The sequence below is a fragment of the Homalodisca vitripennis genome, chromosome X, assembly GCF_021130785.1.
Source record: "Homalodisca vitripennis isolate AUS2020 chromosome X, UT_GWSS_2.1, whole genome shotgun sequence".
In the NCBI taxonomy this organism is placed as follows: Eukaryota; Metazoa; Arthropoda; class Insecta; order Hemiptera; family Cicadellidae; genus Homalodisca; species Homalodisca vitripennis.
Genome location: NC_060215.1, coordinates 126,520,925 through 126,539,666, shown reverse-complemented (window position 1 = coordinate 126,539,666; position 18,742 = coordinate 126,520,925).

Below are 18,742 nucleotides of genomic sequence, written 5' to 3'. Positions count from 1 at the left end.
CAGATAATTAAAAGCTGTATTTAAAACCTTGGTTTTGTAATTATTAACCCATAATTTATTCTATCACAGATTAAATATTTATAAAATAAACGTACATATCATCTCAAAAGCCTTTTTAACTGAACTTCTTATAAAAATAGAAAAGAGAGACGTGGAAATGAGTTTCAATTCGGTTGGTGACCGTCTTCCCATACCATCTTAAAAGCCATTTAAATTGTTGGTACTAACATTTTTAAGTACAAAAACTAAAAACTAGTAGCATGTATACTAATATATCAAACAATCGTGAAAAATATATACCTTTCGAAAAATATGACACAACGATATTTTATATGTTAAAATTATACAGGCAATTCTAGCAAAATTTTCTGCTGAGATCAGTGCATGTATTATTGAAACAAATTAATATAATATATTAAATTGAATTTAATACAATACATAGTAGCCTGAAATGATTGATACATTTTAATGTCAAACTTGTTTTATTGCTCGAATTTAACAAGTTAATTTGGTATATTTAAAAAAAAGTTATATTAAAGCACAAGTAACGGTACCCATAAATTATTTTTTTTTAATTATTCATAGAAATATGTTATCTTTATATTATAAATCTTTATTATAAATTATTTATTTATTGCTTCCATGGAGTGTTTAATAACTATTCCAATCTATTTATTACGTATAACCCACTTTCTTTCCTTTTTTATAGTGAAAGTCAAGAATTGTTCAAAACTATTCAAAAACAATCTATAGAATGTATATGCACACCATTGCCCCTTGCATATTTTTAGGAAAATGTCCAACACTAACATAACATATTCATTATATTCATTGTTCAAAATACATAAATTAATGATTGAAATGCTTACCTTGCGTGTTTGCGAACCAGGAGTCAACTGAGGAAACTCACTTCTTCACTTCTATATATAGCTTCAGTTAATAACCAACCTTACATAAATATTTATCTATGACAGCTTTACGACCGATGGATGTATTTTTTTCGTTAAATTAGCGTAAAAAACATGAAAGTCGTATTTCATACTTGACATTACATTATTAATGAATTCAATCAACTGTGGTTGTTTCGTTCGCTGCTAAGAAGTTTATGGTTGTAGCGTCTCAATCTATAATTGTTTCACTTGCAAACAAGTGTGAAACTCATATGAAATAGTACTGCGTCATTCATACATTTCTACAATATTTATTTCAATATGTCTTGAATAAGATTATATCAATATTAACTATATTATTAAAACTAATTGAATAATAACAATTGCCTGTATTTAAGTTCATTCATTCATTTAAATACAATCAGTTCAGTACAAATTTAAGTAAAGCTAGTAGATTTCTATAACAAAAGGATAGTTAACCTTATAACACTAAAGTATTGGAATTAAAATTGCGACACTTGTTGAGAAAAGTTCAAATGTATCTGTTATAAATTAAAAATAGACTAATTTCCTATTTTTCTATTGCTTGTGCACCTGAAAAATAATAAACAATTCGGGCTTGATTTATTTTGTACAGATATTATATACCTAATCATATTATATATATATATATATATATATATATATATATATATATATCGAGTTATGATATATAGTAATTGTGTGCCTCTCGCACCAATAGTTAATGAAGCCCTAAAAGCAATGTTGCAGAGAGAATCGCGCCCTGTGACGAGCTGACCCGGTCACATACCCGCACTTGTCCTCCTCTGCTTAGAACTATCCGGATCTAGCGGAGACATGTGCCTCTCGCTCCAATAGTTAATGAAGCCCTAAAAGCAATGTTGCAGGGAGAATCGATCACTGTGACGAGCTGAGTCGGTCACATACCCGCACTTGTTCTCCCCTACTTAGAACTATCAGGATCTAGCGGAGTCGTGTGTCTCTCATACAACAGCTTTAAATCATCACTGTAAATGTTATTTTATGATTTTATTGGTTAAACACAGCTCGAAATCAATAAAAACCCCTTTCACATATTTACTTTCCATAAACTATTATAAAACAGATTGTACAACATTACAATAACAATAAGTACGCACTTGACATTCATTGAGTACATCGTAGTTATTACCACTTGATTCAGGCGATTTAAATAATCTAAAATTAATAACATCATCGTGATTATTTCAAATACTAATACTTTATAGAAAGTTATTGCGTCCGCTAGATCCGGATGGTTCTAAGCAGAGGAGGACAAGTGAGGGTATGTGACCGGGACAGCTTGTCACAGTGATCGATTTTCTCTGCAGCATTGCTTTTAGGGCTTCATTAACTAATTAAAAAGAATACCAAAAAGAGAATTTGTTCCTAAGCGGCCGCTACCATTATTTCTTTTGATTCCAACAAGATGGGAAAAGTTGTTATGGGAAAATATAACACCTAATCTAGTAAATTTAGAGAGTTGTGTAGGCTATGTTCAATCACATGAAAATTATCTATATAGAAAAAATGAATCGTTAAATGTGTTGATAAGCACTAAATTTGATCAAGGCTAAGCCAATTTGGCTACTTGTTTCTTTCTATATTCGTTAAGATCCGAAGAAAACTTTTATAAAGAAAAAGATGAGAAGTTATAAAAGTTTCCCGGAACATTTTAGAATGTTTAAAAATCATCATAGTATTTACTACGTTTAATCCAAATTTGAGCGACAATAAACTACCGAAATTCGTTAAAGAGACTGAAACCTGTTTAAAAAAAAATTATAATGTACAGTGCATGACTAGGAGTGTTAGTAGTTATGAAAATTACAAGGCAGTTAATTTTAAGATTGTGCCTGTAGGAACAATATATAAATATTTTTATGAATACCTTATATTATAAATAATGTTATATTAGTTGAGGATGTTTGTATATAAGGTACTTGAATGTCACTGGTTCGTTTTATTGACATGGTGACATGCAAAATTTTACAATATCCTAACATCAAATGTATCTAAGTTCATATGTGCTTCATTCTTTAGGTTTCTCACAAACTGCTTTAAAATATTAATTTGAAATGTTGTGTGACCTTATCAAGGACACCAGAAGTGGGTTACAAGCACCAAATAGGTACTTTTGATAGAAGTTGGTGTTCAGTACTTATTTCTTAGTTAACGGCTGGTGTTGTTATGGGCCGAGATGACGTCACCGACTCGCAGCCCCTTCTCCAACCCCTTCAAGTAACAGCTTCAAGATAAGAAGACGCGGCTCTTTATTTCTCTCCGCAGGCGGCGTACTGGACACACGCTGCTGCCCGCATTCCACCCCAAATACATGAACAGTTTCACGTTTATACAGCTCTATTTTGTTTTTATGTATTTCAAGTCATATAGTTACTTTATTTACCCTCTCGGAGTGAATCATTCCCTTGTTGTCCACCGCTCTCCATCTACAAGACCTACCCAAGACTTCTGGTGATCCTGGACTCCCCGCTGCCCTGGCCGAGGACCTCGACGACCCCGTACTACGAGACTCCCCCAAGGTACATCACCAGTCGTTTTTATTTCGGCTATACCGCGGTTTACGGCTCTTCCTCAAAGACCGTACATTTGGTCCTTCGAGCCGGATCAGCTGGTCCTATACGAACGCTTCAGTTTCATGCAAAAAAACAGTCCACTAAGTTTTTAACATTTAATTTGAGTTCAAATCAAAACTCAACCGCCTCATGAAACAAACCTGATTAGCATTAAAAATAAAATTAGCATTTAAGCTAAGTTTCGTGAACTGAACTATAGAGCCAGACAGACAGGTACAGAACTGCAGGTTATGTTTATTGATTGCGCTGCTTATCGGCCGCTATGTGATTGTCGCTCAGCTGATCGAGTATTTCTGTCCGCCGACCGGACGCTCTTATCTATTTTGAGCAACTTATCTGTCAGCTGTTTCTATTTAAAACTAATAATTTTCTATCACTGAGGGAATCATTCTTATTTTCTTAATCACTCACTATCTAATATTATTTCTGTGTCAATGTTTTGTTTGAAGATTACTTGTTTTATTTTTGTCAAGGTTTACTAAATTAGTTTGTATAAGCAGGTTAATTTAGTAAATAAGGATTCTGTCTTATGTAGGGTGTATTTCACATTTTGTATTTAATTAGTGTTTGAAAAATATGGCTACTAAAAAACTAGAACAATGTGTGAAAAAGAGAGAAAGGTATTTTCAAAAGTTACAGCTGTGTTTTGATTTAATCAAGGAACTTCCAGGTGAAACTAATGATTTTGTCGCTAGGTATTCAAATTTAAAGTCTTTTGTACTCAGACTTTGAAGCCCTTTCAGAACAGATGGATAATCTTAATCTTGAATTAGATGACCCCAAGGACACTGTAGATACTAGTTCCGCCTTCAAGCAGTTTGATACCATGTACTATAAAATGTAAAGCCACCTATGATGTTATTGTAGCTACTAAGATACTAAAACTGTCGATGTAGATCTCTCTCAAAACCTCACACTTGTAAAACCTAAGCTTCCGCAAATAGATATAAGTAAGTTTGGTGGACAGTTAGAGCAGTTTAATTCCTTCAGATCTCTGTATGATAATTTAATCCACAATACCTCCATGGCCCCTATTGAAAAGTTTAGTTATTTTAAAAAGCTTACTGGAAGGCCCTGCTCTGGGCATTGTTGAAGCCATACCCTTTGATCCAGCTAACTACACTCTAGCCTATGACACTCTAGTGGAACGCTACACTAATCCACGCCTCCTAGCTAGTTTTTATCTTAATAAAATATACTTGATCAACAACCTGTAAAGACCCCTAGTCTAAGTAGCCTAAGACAGATCGTAGATGTGTTTTCACATAAATGTTCAAGCATTGAAAAGTCTTAATATCAGTGACTTGTCTGGTTTTATGCTCTTGCAACTAGCTTTACGCCTCTTAGACAATAATACTAGAAAAGCGTTTGAACTAGAAGTGAAATCCAAACAGTTTCCTATATTGGAAGACCTTATGGAGTTTCTTCGCGCTCAGTGTACCGTCTATGAACTCACCAAGAAGAAACACACAAAGCTAGTGTAGTTACGTCAAGACCACCCGCACCCCTTCCCCCGCAAGGCGTTGTTTCTCAGCTCAACACGGTGTTTCACATTCAGAGAAGACTAACTCGTCGCCTTGTCGCCCTGCCTCTCAGTGTCCTATGTGTAAAAATAACCATCAACTTTACCGCTGTGTGACCAGTTTATTTGCTTTGCCCTTACATGAACGTTATAATTCTGTGCGCTCATTTAAACGATGTTTTTCATGTCTTGGGTCACACCATGTGTCTGCGTGTACTTCAAATGCGAGTTGTAGATTTTGTAAAAGTAAGAAACATCACTCTCTACTCCATGACAAGCGGGTCTCCACTCCGCCGCCCGTCCACGCAGACGCACCTCACTCTCACATCTCTACACCTGCGTCACCCCCCTCAGTAGTCGGCGCTTCCGCCGCCGCGCCTACACCTCAGACAACCGCACCCGTTCAAACACTGTCCTGTCAGTCTCAGCGAACTAACACAAGAAATGTTGCTTTGTTAGGCAACGCTCAAGTACTCATTCAAGACGATTTAGGTCATTGGCAAACGTGCAGAGCTGTCATTGACGGAGGTAGTCAAATCAACTTTGTCACTCAATCATTAGCTCAGACTTTACGACTACCTAATCAAAAGGTGTAATGTTAACATTTCAGGCATTGGTCATCAATGTGGCATAAACACAAAAGGCCTCGTTACTTGCAACATAGCCTCTCGCTACAACAGCGACGTCCAACTACAGTTGGATGCAGTTATCATTTCTAAGATAGCATCTAATCTTTCCTACAGCCCCGCTTTCAGAATCTCTAAGGCAGAGATTCAATTCTTTGAATCTAGCAGACCCTGAATTTATTCATCCTGCTAAAGTTGACATTCTCTTTGGAGCTCAAGCTTTCACAGACATGCTTACCAATGAACTTTCCATCATCAAAGGGCAAGCCTACCGCGCTGCACACAATATTTGGTTGGGTTCTCATGGGTGATGTCCCCATGGAATCACCTTCTCACCAACGAAACTCTCTCTTTGTTTCATCGTCTCCAAGCACTGATCGACTCCTTGAACAATTCTGGGAAATGGAAGAAATCAATTTTCCAAAACCCCTCAGTCCCGCTGATCAGTTCTGTGAAGATTATTATCAATCAACCATCTATAGAGACGAAACCGGACGATATGTAGCCTCATTACCCTTCAAAAATGGCGTCCCCTCTGACCTAGGCTCCACACGAGAAATAGCTCTTCGCAAGTATCTCCAACAGGAAAGACGGCTTGAAAGAAAGCCGGGAAATCTCGCTCATTATTCAGACAATTTACAAAACTATGTTGACCTAGGTCACATGTGTTCTCGCCCCTCAGCCCTCTCCATATGTCCTCACACATCACGGAGTTGTAAAAGAATCATCTTCATCTTCACCTCTCCGAGTTGTCTTTAACGCCTCTGAAGTAAGTGACACGAATCAGTCCTCTTAATAAATTGCTGTTGACGGGACCCAAGCTCCAAGCCGACATCGGAACTGTTATCTCTATGTTTCGATTGCACCCCATCGCTCTGACATGCGATATAAAACAAATGTATCGAGCCATAAAAGTTGCTCCTTCTGACCGCAAATACCAACATTTGTTTTGGCGTTCTGACCCTTCTGGCCCTGTCCAAGAATGGGAACTTCAACGATTAACTTTTGGTCTCTCATCAAGCCCTTTCATCGCCCTTCGAACTTTGAAGCAACTAGTTCTCGACGAAGGTTCCTAACTACCCCAATGCTGCAGAAGTGCTAAACTCGTCCTGCTACATCGATGACATCGTCTGTGGTGCCCTCTTCGGAACACGCAGCCCTTCAATTGTTTGATGAACTCAATCAACTCTGCGTATCTGGTGGTTTCGAACTTCACAAATGGGGCTAGTTCAAGTGTTTCCGTTCTCAACACCATCCCTTCTGACCACAGAGAAAGACCACATCCCCTTGGATCCATTCACTCCATAAAAGTACTAGGACTTGAATGGGACCCTTCCACGGATTGTTTTCACTACGCTATTGCCCCTGTAAATAAAACTCCGACCAAACGAAATGTCTTATCTCAAGTTGCCCGAGTGTATGATGTCAACGGTTTCATCAGTCCAGTTATATTCACACTAAAACTAAAACACTTGCTTCAGCAAATATGGGTTGGAAAATTAGACTGGGACGATCCACTCCCAAAACATCTACACATTGTTTGGGATAAATTTGTCAAAGAACTTCCACTTATGTCACGAATAAATATCCCTCGCTATATCCTCAGTACGTACATATCCGTCCAACTCATAGGTTTTTCAGACTCTTCTCAGAAAGGCATGTGCTCGGTATTGTATCTAAGAGTCGAATGTGAAAACAAAAACTACCGGATGTAGCCTATTGCATTCTAAAACCAAAGTTGCTCCACTCAAACCACTAACGATACCCCGCTTGGAATTATGCGCAGCGTTGCTCCCTCTCCCAACTGGTCAAAGCTAACCAGATGCTTATCACCAAACTACAGATATCAGATATCTTTTTATTCACAGACTCAATGAATGTTCTTGGTTGGATAAGAACACCTCCGCACCTTCTAGAAACTTTCGTCTCAAACCGAGTTTGTAAAGTAACGGAAAACACGTCTATTGATGTTTGGCGTCACATTTCAGGAGACAACAATCCCGCAGATTGTGGGCACTAGAGGTCTGATGCCCTCTGGCTTACTTGATCACCCGCTTTGGTGGCATGGCCCCTCTTTTCTACTAAATTGAAATTTCCTCTTGGCCTGTATCACCTGGAAAAAGCTCCTCTGAAGTAATTGAGATCAAGAAAAACACCATTTAGCAATACACTAACAACTAACGTTATACCACCAAACGATCTGTACCAGTGGATAAATCGATTTTCTTCACTCACTAAACTACAAAATGCAATGAGTTATGTACTAAGATTCATTCATAACATCCGATCCAGACAGTCTGCTAAACGTTTTGGTCCTTTATCTGTAAATGAACGAACCGAAGCCCTTGCTCAATGTGTAAAACTCGTTCAAAAGCAACACTATTCTCCAGAAATAAAAGCAGTCAATCAAGGAAAGCCATGCTCTCCTTCGATAAGAAAACTCACACCATTTTTTATCATCTGATACCCTCATGGTGGGGGGTAGACTGAAGTTTTCTCCCTTGCCTGAGTCTTCGAAGCACCCTGTTTTGATTCCTTCTCAAAGTCACTTCGCAACTCTATTGTGTGATCACTATCACCTGTACTCTCTTCATGGTGGTCCCAAAATAGTTCAATCTCTTATTCAACGCCGCTACTGGATTCCGGTGTGCGAGAAATCTCATCCGAAAACGCATTTTTCGATGTCTCACTTGCTTTAGAATGAAAGCAAAACCCACACAACCCCTAATGGCAGACTTGCCCCCCTCTCGCTTCAAGCAAACGCGATGCTTCACCAACGTTGGATTGGATTTTGCTGGTCCCCTTTCTTGTTAAAGAAAGTACTAGAAGAAAACGCAAAATTGGTCTAAATGCTACATTGCTCTTTTTGTATGCATGACAGTCAAGGCTGTTCATCTAGAACTAGTCCACTCTCTCAATACTGAATCTTGTCTAGCCGCAATCGACCCGTTTTATTGCTAGAAGAGGTTTATATGCCGCAACATATATTCTGATCAAGGCCGGCAACTTCATTGGTGCTGCTCGTCAGCTTCAAGAAGTTTATTCTCTACTCAAGAACTCCACGCCACTGATCTCAGACCACTTAGCCAAGAACGAAATCCATTGGAACTTCAATCCACCCTGTGCTCCGAACTTTGGTGGTCTCTGGGAAGCTGCAGTGAAAGTCTACCAAGCATCATCTGAAGAGAATAATACAAAACCACCACTTCACTTCAGAAGAATTCTCGACATTCTTATGCCGCATTGAAGCTGTTCTGAACTCCAGGCCGCTCTGCGCACTTCCATCATCACCTGACGACGACTTCAAAACTACTTGACTCCAGGCCCATTTCCTCACTGGAGATCTTCTGCTGTCACGTCCAGAAGAGGAACATCACTTCCGAGCCACTCAATCTTCTATCTCGTTGGCAACAAGTGTCTCGCGCCACTCAACACTTCTGGAAGAGCTGGAAGAAAGACTACCTCCACTCGCAAATCCAACGCCCAAAATGGACTGAACAAACTACAAAATGTAAAGGAAAATGACCTAGTATTAATGTACTCTAGCAATAGTGATCCTCTAACTTGGCCCCTAGGTAGGATTATCAAAGTGTTACCTAGCTCTGACAACATTGTTCGTGTGGTCCAAGTGAAAACCCCGTCAGGTATTGTAACCCGTCCTGTAAATAAGTTGGTTGTTTTACCTAATGTTTAGTCATAATCTCCTTTTAGTGTACATATAAACTCCATTTTCTATTCATATTTAGCTCTTAATTAATGATAAATTGACTCAGGTATGTTTCATGACGAATGGTTCAGACAGTCTGCTAAACGTTTTTGGTCCTTTATCTGTAAATGAACGAACCGAAGCCCTTGCTCAATGTGTAAAACTCGTTCAAAAGCAACACTATTCTCCAGAAATAAAAGCAGTCAATCAAGGAAAGCCATGCTCTCCTTCGATAAGAAAACTCACACCATTTTTATCATCTGATACCCTCATGGTGGGGGGTAGACTGAAGTTTTCTCCCTTGCCTGAGTCTTCGAAGCACCCTGTTTTGATTCCTTCTCAAAGTCACTTCGCAACTCTATTGTGTGATCACTATCACCTGTACTCTCTTCATGGTGGTCCCAAAATAGTTCAATCTCTTATTCAACGCCGCTACTGGATTCCGGGGTGCGAGAAATCTCATCCGAAAACGCATTTTTCGATGTCTCACTTGCTTTAGAATGAAAGCAAAACCCACACAACCCCTAATGGCAGACTTGCCCCCCTCTCGCTTCAAGCAAACGCGATGCTTCACCAACGTTGGATTGGATTTTGCTGGTCCCTTTCTTGTTAAAGAAAGTACTAGAAGAAACGCAAAATTGTCTAAATGCTACATTGCTCTTTTTGTATGCATGACAGTCAAGGCTGTTCATCTAGAACTAGTCCACTCTCTCAATACTGAATCTTGTCTAGCCGCAATCGACCGTTTTATTGCTAGATAGAGGTTTATGCCGCAACATATATTCTGATCAAGGCCGCCGCAACTTCATTGGTGCTGCTCGTCAGCTTCAAGAAGTTTATTCTCTACTCAAGAACTCCACGCCACTGATCTCAGACCACTTAGCCAAGAACGAAATCCATTGGAACTTCAATCCACCCTGTGCTCCGAACTTTGGTGGTCTCTGGGAAGCTGCAGTGAAGTCTACCAAGCATCATCTGAAGAGAATAATACAAAAACCACCACTTCACTTCAGAAGAATTCTCGACATTCTTATGCCGCATTGAAGCTGTTCTGAACTCCAGGCCGCTCTGCGCACTTCCATCATCACCTGACGACGACTTCAACTACTTGACTCCAGGCCATTTCCTCACTGGAGATCTTCTGCTGTCACGTCCAGAAGAGGACATCACTTCCGAGCCACTCAATCTTCTATCTCGTTGGCAACAAGTGTCTCGCGCCACTCAACACTTCTGGAAGAGCTGGAAGAAAGGACTACCTCCACTCGCAAATCCAACGCCCAAAAATGGACTGAACAAACTACAAATGTAAAGGAAAATGGACCTAGTATTAATGTACTCTAGCAATAGTGATCCTCTAACTTGGCCCCTAGGTAGGATTATCAAAGTGTTACCTAGCTCTGACAACATTGTTCGTGTGGTCCAAGTGAAAACCCCGTCAGGTATTGTAACCCGTCCTGTAAATAAGTTGGTTGTTTTACCTAATGTTTAGTCATAATCTCCTTAGTGTACATATAACTCCATTTTCTATTTCATATTTAGCTCTTAATTAATGATAAATTGACTCAGGTATGTTTCATGACGAATGGTTCAGACAGTCTGCTAAACGTTTTGGTCCTTTATCTGTAAATGAACGAACCGAAGCCCTTGCTCAATGTGTAAAAACTCGTTCAAAAGCAACACTATTCTCCAGAAATAAAAGCAGTCAATCAAGGAAAGCCATGCTCTCCTTCGATAAGAAAACTCACACCATTTTTATCATCTGATACCCTCATGGTGGGGGGTTTAGAGAGACTGAAGTTTTCTCCCTTGCCTGAGTCTTCGAAGCACCCTGTTTTGATTCCTTCTCAAAGTCACTTCGCAACTCTATTGTGTGATCACTATCACCTGTACTCTCTTCATGGTGGTCCCAAAATAGTTCAATCTCTTATTCAAACGCCGCTACTGGATTCCGGGTGCGAGAAATCTCATCCGAAAACGCATTTTTCGATGTCTCACTTGCTTTAGAATGAAAGCAAAACCCACACAACCCCTATAATGGCAGACTTGCCCCCCTCTCGCTTCAAGCAAACGCGATGCTTCACCAACGTTGGATTGGATTTTGCTGGTCCCTTTCTTGTTAAAGAAAGTACTAGAAGAAACGCAAAATTGTCTAAAATGCTACATTGCTCTTTTTGTATGCATGACAGTCAAGGCTGTTCATCTAGAACTAGTCCACTCTCTCAATACTGAATCTTGTCTAGCCGCAATCGACCGTTTTTGCTAGAGTCTAGAAGAGGTTTATGCCGCAACATATATTCTGATCAAGGCCGCAACTTCATTGGTGCTGCTCGTCAGCTTCAAGAAGTTTATTCTCTACTCAAGAACTCCACGCCACTGATCTCAGACCACTTAGCCAAGAACGAAATCCATTGGAACTTCAATCCCACCCTGTGCTCCGAACTTTGGTGGTCTCTGGGAAGCTGCAGTGAAGTCTACCAAGCATCATCTGAAAGAGAATAATACAAAACCACCACTTCACTTCAGAAGAATTCTCGACATTCTTATGCCGCATTGAAGCTGTTCTGAACTCCAGGCCGCTCTGCGCACTTCCATCATCACCTGACGACGACTTCAACTACTTGACTCCAGGCCATTTCCTCACTGGAGATCTTCTGCTGTCACGTCCAGAAGAGGACATCACTTCCGAGCCACTCAATCTTCTATCTCGTTGGCAACAAGTGTCTCGCGCCACTCAACACTTCTGGAAGAGCTGGAAGAAAGACTACCTCCACTCGCAAATCCAACGCCCAAAATGGACTGAACAAACTACAAATGTAAAGGAAAATGACCTAGTATTAATGTACTCTAGCAATAGTGATCCTCTAACTTGGCCCCTAGGTAGGATTATCAAAGTGTTACCTAGCTCTGACAAACATTGTTCGTGTGGTCCAAGTGAAAACCCCCGTCAGGTATTGTAACCCGTCCTGTAAATAAGTTGGTTGTTTTACCTAATGTTTAGTCATAATCTCTCCTTAGTGTACATATAAACTCCATTTTCTATTCATATTTAGCTCTATTAATGATAAATTGACTCAGGTTGTTTCATGTTAAATGGACGATATGTTTCATGACGAATGGTAAATTTTCTTCAATCATAACGTTTTCTTTTTTCTTTTACTTGGTCAAAAAATGTCCTTTTTTGGGGGGGGAATGGGGAATGTTTCAGTACTTATTTAACGGCTGGTGTGTGTTACTGGCCCGAGATGACGTCACCGACTCGCAGCCCCTTCTCCAACCCCTTCAAGTAACAGCTTCAAGATAAGAAGACGCGGCTCTTTATTTCTCTCCGCAGGCGGCGTACTGGACACACGCTGCTGCCCGCCATTCACCGCATTCCAATACATGAACAGTTTCACGTTTATACAGCTCTATTTTGTTTTTTATGTATTTCTGTCAAGTCAATATAGTTACTTTATTTACCCTCTCGGAGTGAATCATTCCCCTTGTTGTCCACCGCTCTCCATCTACAAGACCTACCCAAGACTTCTGGTGATCCTGGACTCCCCGCTGCCCTGGCCGAGGACCTCGACGACCCCGTTACTACGAGACTCCCCCAAGGTACATCACCAGTCGTTTTTATTTCGGCTATACCGCGGTTACGGCTCTTCCTCAAAGACCGTACAGTTGGTGTCAAGCTCTTAACCCAACGTAAAAGTATTTATATTTTCTTCGTCGAGATAAGTGACTATCAACTATGTCAATAGATATATTTTAGGCTGCAAGACGTATGTTTCGAAGTCCAGAAATAAAGCCTTTTTGACCATAGCTGCCTTCTAATTATCACGCATATATATATTTTTTTATAGAAACAACAAGAAAAATTTAACTATTCGCTTAATTAGTTCATTTTCGCCACATAAGCGCTACAGTATATTAAGTGAATTTGGTTTATTAGTGTGAATACATAAATCTGTAACTAAAACTTAAAAATAATTTGAAATCAATTCTTTTATGTGGGCTTGGGGTACAGTTTTGGGCCTTCTTAGAACATGTAATATCATGCACGGACATCAGTTTCAAAATATTGTGTACCTCAATCCCTGGTCCCGGGTCATATTTAAGAATATGTGACTGGCTTTAAAAGTGTAGCATTTGAAATAGTTTAGGTGTATTACAGAAAAAAATGGATGAGTATATGGATATTAAGATGTGTTAGATAATAACTTGTGAAATGGTCTTAGAATGATCGCATTGTGGAATACAACTCTCTCAGTCTTCTCTTAACATTGAATGTGTCTTTGCAACCATGAAGCTAAAGAATTCTATTCTTAACCTTGGTGGTGTCTATCTGCCTCCTAATCAGAACTCTACCCAATACATGGAATTTGCATCTATTCTGGAGGAACTGTCAATTACCGTTCAAGACATACACCCATTATTGCTTATTGGAGATTTCAACTTGCCGAACGTGGACTGGTCCAGTCTCTTTAAACACCTCAACACATCAGCCCAACATATTTATGATGTTATGAATTTCCTTGATCTTAAGCAGTACAATAATATCTACAATGATCGAGGTGTCCTTCCGGATCTGGTATTTTCTTCTGTGAACTTGCAAGTCCTGAATGCCTCAGACCCTCTTCTTCCTGTGAAATGTCACCATCCTGCGCTGGAAATGGACCTGGATATTAATACTTCAGAAAACCTCTACTATGGTGCATTTGTTCCCAATCTAAGGAAATGTGATCTAGCCCATGTATTTGACTGGGTTCAGCGTCTAAACTATCCTGTGTTTGATAACAGTGTTCCTGTCGTAGACTTATTTTCAGAATTTTGCTTCCCACTTAGCTGCACTATCAGGAGCGCATGTCCATCTAAATACGTTGGTAAACGAGCCTTTCCTGATTGGTTCTCCCCTGAACTAAAAGCTGTGATCATCAGGAAGAAGATACTTCATAGGCGCTACAAACAAACTCTTGATAACCGTCTTTATAATCAATTTTGTGGTGTTCGTGCAACATGTAGTAGACTAACGAGGGAATGCTACTCAACATATATTCAGTCCATTGACTCATCTCTGAAAAATAACGTTCAAGTCTTCTGGAGTTTTGTTAATTCTTCCAAGAGGACTCCATCACTTCCTTCTCGATTGCAACTCGATCATGAATTTCCTGAAAATCCTCAAGACATCTCTAACATGATCGCCAAGTTTTTACCTCTGTGTACAAGGCTCCATCTTCATCTCCACCTATATATGACCTCAAGGCATGTACCATTCTCTCTTCCTGTTGTGTAACCTGTTGAATCCCTGGATCTGAAGAGGTTGTCATTCCATCTGAAGGGTGTTATCTGTGCTGAACAACATGGCTTTATGAAAGGACGCTCGACTACTACTAATCTACTAGCCTTCCAAGATCACATTCTCACTGCCTTCTCAGAATCTCATCAGGTGGACTCCATATACACAGACTTCTCTAAAGCTTTCGATCGTGTAAGCCATGAACACCTGGTGGCCAAGCTTGAAGCTATTGGACTCAGTGGAAGCCTCTTGATGTGTTTGAAGAGCTATCTTCCGGATCGTTCTCTTCGGGTTCGGGTTGTTGGCTGTTTGTCGAAGCCTTTCTCTGCTATATCAGGTGTGCCTCAGGGATCGCTGTTGGGCCCTGTTCTCTTCTCAATATTTATCAATGACTTAGTCCAGTACACCCAAGGATCAAAAGTTTTACTCTTCGCCGATGATGCTAAATTCTTCAGAACAATAAAAACCCTCAACGATTGCCAAGCTTTACAGAACAGTATTGATCTGTTGATGAAGTGGTGTTATGATAATGACATGTCATTAAATATTTCCAAATGCTCTATGATATCTTTCTCCAGGTCTAGCACACCTATCGTATTCCCTTACACACTTGAAGATCAACCCCTCTCGCGTTCTCTGATGATAAAAGACCTTGAGTCATGCTTTCTCATAATTTAAACCCTCAAGAACATATTAACTATATTTGTAAGAGAGCTAATTCTACCCTATACTTCGTCATACGGAAAAGCCGCAACATGTTCTCTATTCATGCTCTACGGATCCTGGAATATGTATGTGGATATGTGGATCCTGGTCTGTTGATCCTCTACGGATCTGGTGAGACCCTTACTGGAATATTCTTCACCTGTTTGGAGCCCTTACTTGATTGGACAGATTGATGGACTTGAGAACGTTCAAACTCGTTTCGTCAGTTTTGTTAGCGTGCTGCTAGGCTTCGACCTGATCTGCAACTTCAGTTGAACTTGATGCCACTTCACACAAGACGAATAATCAATGACCTACTGTTCCTGAGGAAGCTGATTAACTCGAACATTGATGCCCCAGATCTACTTGTCTAGCTGGACTTCCGCACTTCTCGACACCTGCGCCATACCCATCTTTTCGCTAGACGTCAGTATTCGATCCAGTACTTGTTCCACAGCACTTTTCCTCGCCTCCAGCTGCTGGCCAACAGCATGCCGGACGACATTGATCTGTTTTGTACAGGTGAAGAGGCCTTCAAAAAGAAGTTGTTGGACTGGAAGGCACTGCATTGAATTTGCATTCGGCAATCAAAACTGTAGTTATTAGTATAACATATGGTGCATGTTCATTAGTTTGTTTTCCTAATTCTATTTACTTATCATGATCCTCAATATTTATTATAAATTATTGTTATTTATTTGTTATCGTTGTTAAAATGTATTACGAATTCTATAGATTCTATTTTGTTACTCTAATACTGTTAATATTTATTACAATTATGTATATTTTATTTACCTTTACTAGTATTTATATTTATTGTAAATCATATAGCTGTATTTATTGTTATTGTTGCATAGTGTTAGCTGTATTGTTCCCTGCATGTTTGGCTTGGTGCTTAAGCCCTAGCTCTTAAGCACCAATTAGTTTTAAAGTCCAGTTGCATGTTTGGCTTGTAGATTCTCATACCTTAGGTTTTTTTTTAAGTTTTAAGTTCCGTTGCATGTTTGGCTTGGCCCTTTGTGTGTATAAGTATTAGTCATCTTGAGAAACTTTTTAAAACTGTAACACGATGTAAATTGGCCTTTTGACCGTTGGAAGTTAAATACATAAATAAAAAAACTCATGTTGTAGGTAAGCAGTTTATCAGGCTGGTGCAATCATTAAAAATTAGGCCATATGGAAATCTGCAAATAAGAGGTATATATTGATACAATATCCAAGGATCTTAGGCATTACTTGGAATATCCTTCCGTTCAAGTCAAGATTAACTTAAGTCCTACTTCAAATGTAAAAAACTGAAATATAAATTTTTTTCTGTGAGCACATACCATATCTGTAAGGATCAATGATATAAAGACAACTGTCATTATTGAGTAATAAACTATTTGCAGCTGAAATACAACGGCGCTATAATATTCTGCAACTTGTATTTCATAATTTAATCATTCCTGGAAAGCGACTCACCATTCGCTTCTACTATAACGGACACGGCTGAGTTGACCGCATCGTCCGCAAGTGTTTATAGTTCCTCAAGCCACAACTGCGGCTCGCTCTGTATGAGAGGGTTTATACACACGCTAGTATTCTGCAACTTGTATTTCATGATTCAATCATTCCAGGAAAGCGGCTCACCATTCGCTTCTACTACAACGGACACGGCCGAGTCAACCGCATCGTCCGCAAGTGTTTATAGTTCCTCAAGCCACAACTGCGGCTCGCTCTGTATGAGAGGGTTTATACACACGCTAGTATTCTGCAACTTGTATTTCATAATTTAATCATTCCAGGAAAGCGACTCACCATTCGCTTCTACTATAACGGACACGGCCGAGTCGACCGCATCGTCCGCAAGTGTTTATAGTTCCTCAAGCCACAACTGCGGCTCGCTCTGTATGAGAGGGCTTATACGCACGCTAATATTCTGCAACTTGTATTTCATGATTTAATCATTCCTGGAAAGCGACTCACCATTCGCTTCTACTATAACGGACACGGCCGAGTCGACCGCATCGTCCGCAAGTGTTTATAGTTCCTCAAGCCACAACTGCGGCTCGCTCTGTATGAGAGGGTTTATACGCACGCTAATATTCTGCAACTTGTATTTCATGATTTAATCATTCCTGGAAAGCGACTCACCATTCGCTTCTACTATAACGGACACGGCTGAGTTGACCGCATCGTCCGCAAGTGTTTATAGTTCCTCAAGCCACAACTGCGGCTCGCTCTGTATGAGAGGGTTTATACGCACGCTAATATTCTGCAACTTGTATTTCATGATTTAATCATTCCTGGAAATCGATTCAGTCTGAAGAGAGGATTTATACCGCATGCTAGAAACCTACTCAGGGAGTAGTTTATTACGGTAAAATAATGAAAAAAAAAGATCCTATTAATGAATAATTTAAAATGATTGATTTTATGCATATGGTGTTTTTCTGTTTCTTACATTACAATGTAATCTAAGTAACTCGAATGCTATAAAGTAGAAATTTTGACAAATGCTATACTCAGAACTGTTACTGAAAAACCAAACTAAAAGTTCAATATCGTTCTTTAAAGTGTAAATCATAGGGACCCATAAATACTTTATTTTATTTTATTTCCAACGGATCAACCATTAGAAAAGCGAGCATAACAATTTATAATTATAATAATAAGTTAGCAACAATGATTAACACAAAACTATAAAATAAATGAAGTTTATAGATAGTTGCAATGTAATATGTGTATGAGATACAATACACAATAATAAATATCAACAACAGGCAACAAGGAACAGCCGTAGCCTAAATACTAATAAAAATAACAAACAGAAACAGATAAACTATATGAACAAGATGAAAATGATAAATTTGATATAGTAACAACAATATAAACAATTAAATAACAATAACAAAACAAAAATGCGCACTGCCTGGCAATAAGGCACAGTGAGCCTTGCTCCACTAAAACATTAAGTATGGATCTTTAAGGTGCCATCAATACACTGCACTGGGTGGTCACGATCACACTTATGGGTATGGCCCTTTAAAGGCACCATCAAAAACAAAAAAAGAGCAAATGTGTGTGTGTGTGCGCGCGCATGTGTGTTTTGAAATTTAAAGTTGAGCGGTTGAGCACTGAGAAGTACATAGAGCTCTCTTGAAGGAAGCAAAGGAAGCGCAAAAACGTACATGTGTTTTGGTAGCAAGCATCCAAGTCTCTGCATCCTAATGACAGGAATGTTGGCTGCATAGGAAGTTGTCACCGAAATTCCTGCAAAAAGGACTCTAAATCTTGTGCCAGTGGGAATTTGTAAATTTATTTTCTATAGCAGGTCTGGGCAATCGATGATTCCGATAGCCAGCTTGTACAAGAAGAGAACGTCTTGGATGGAGCG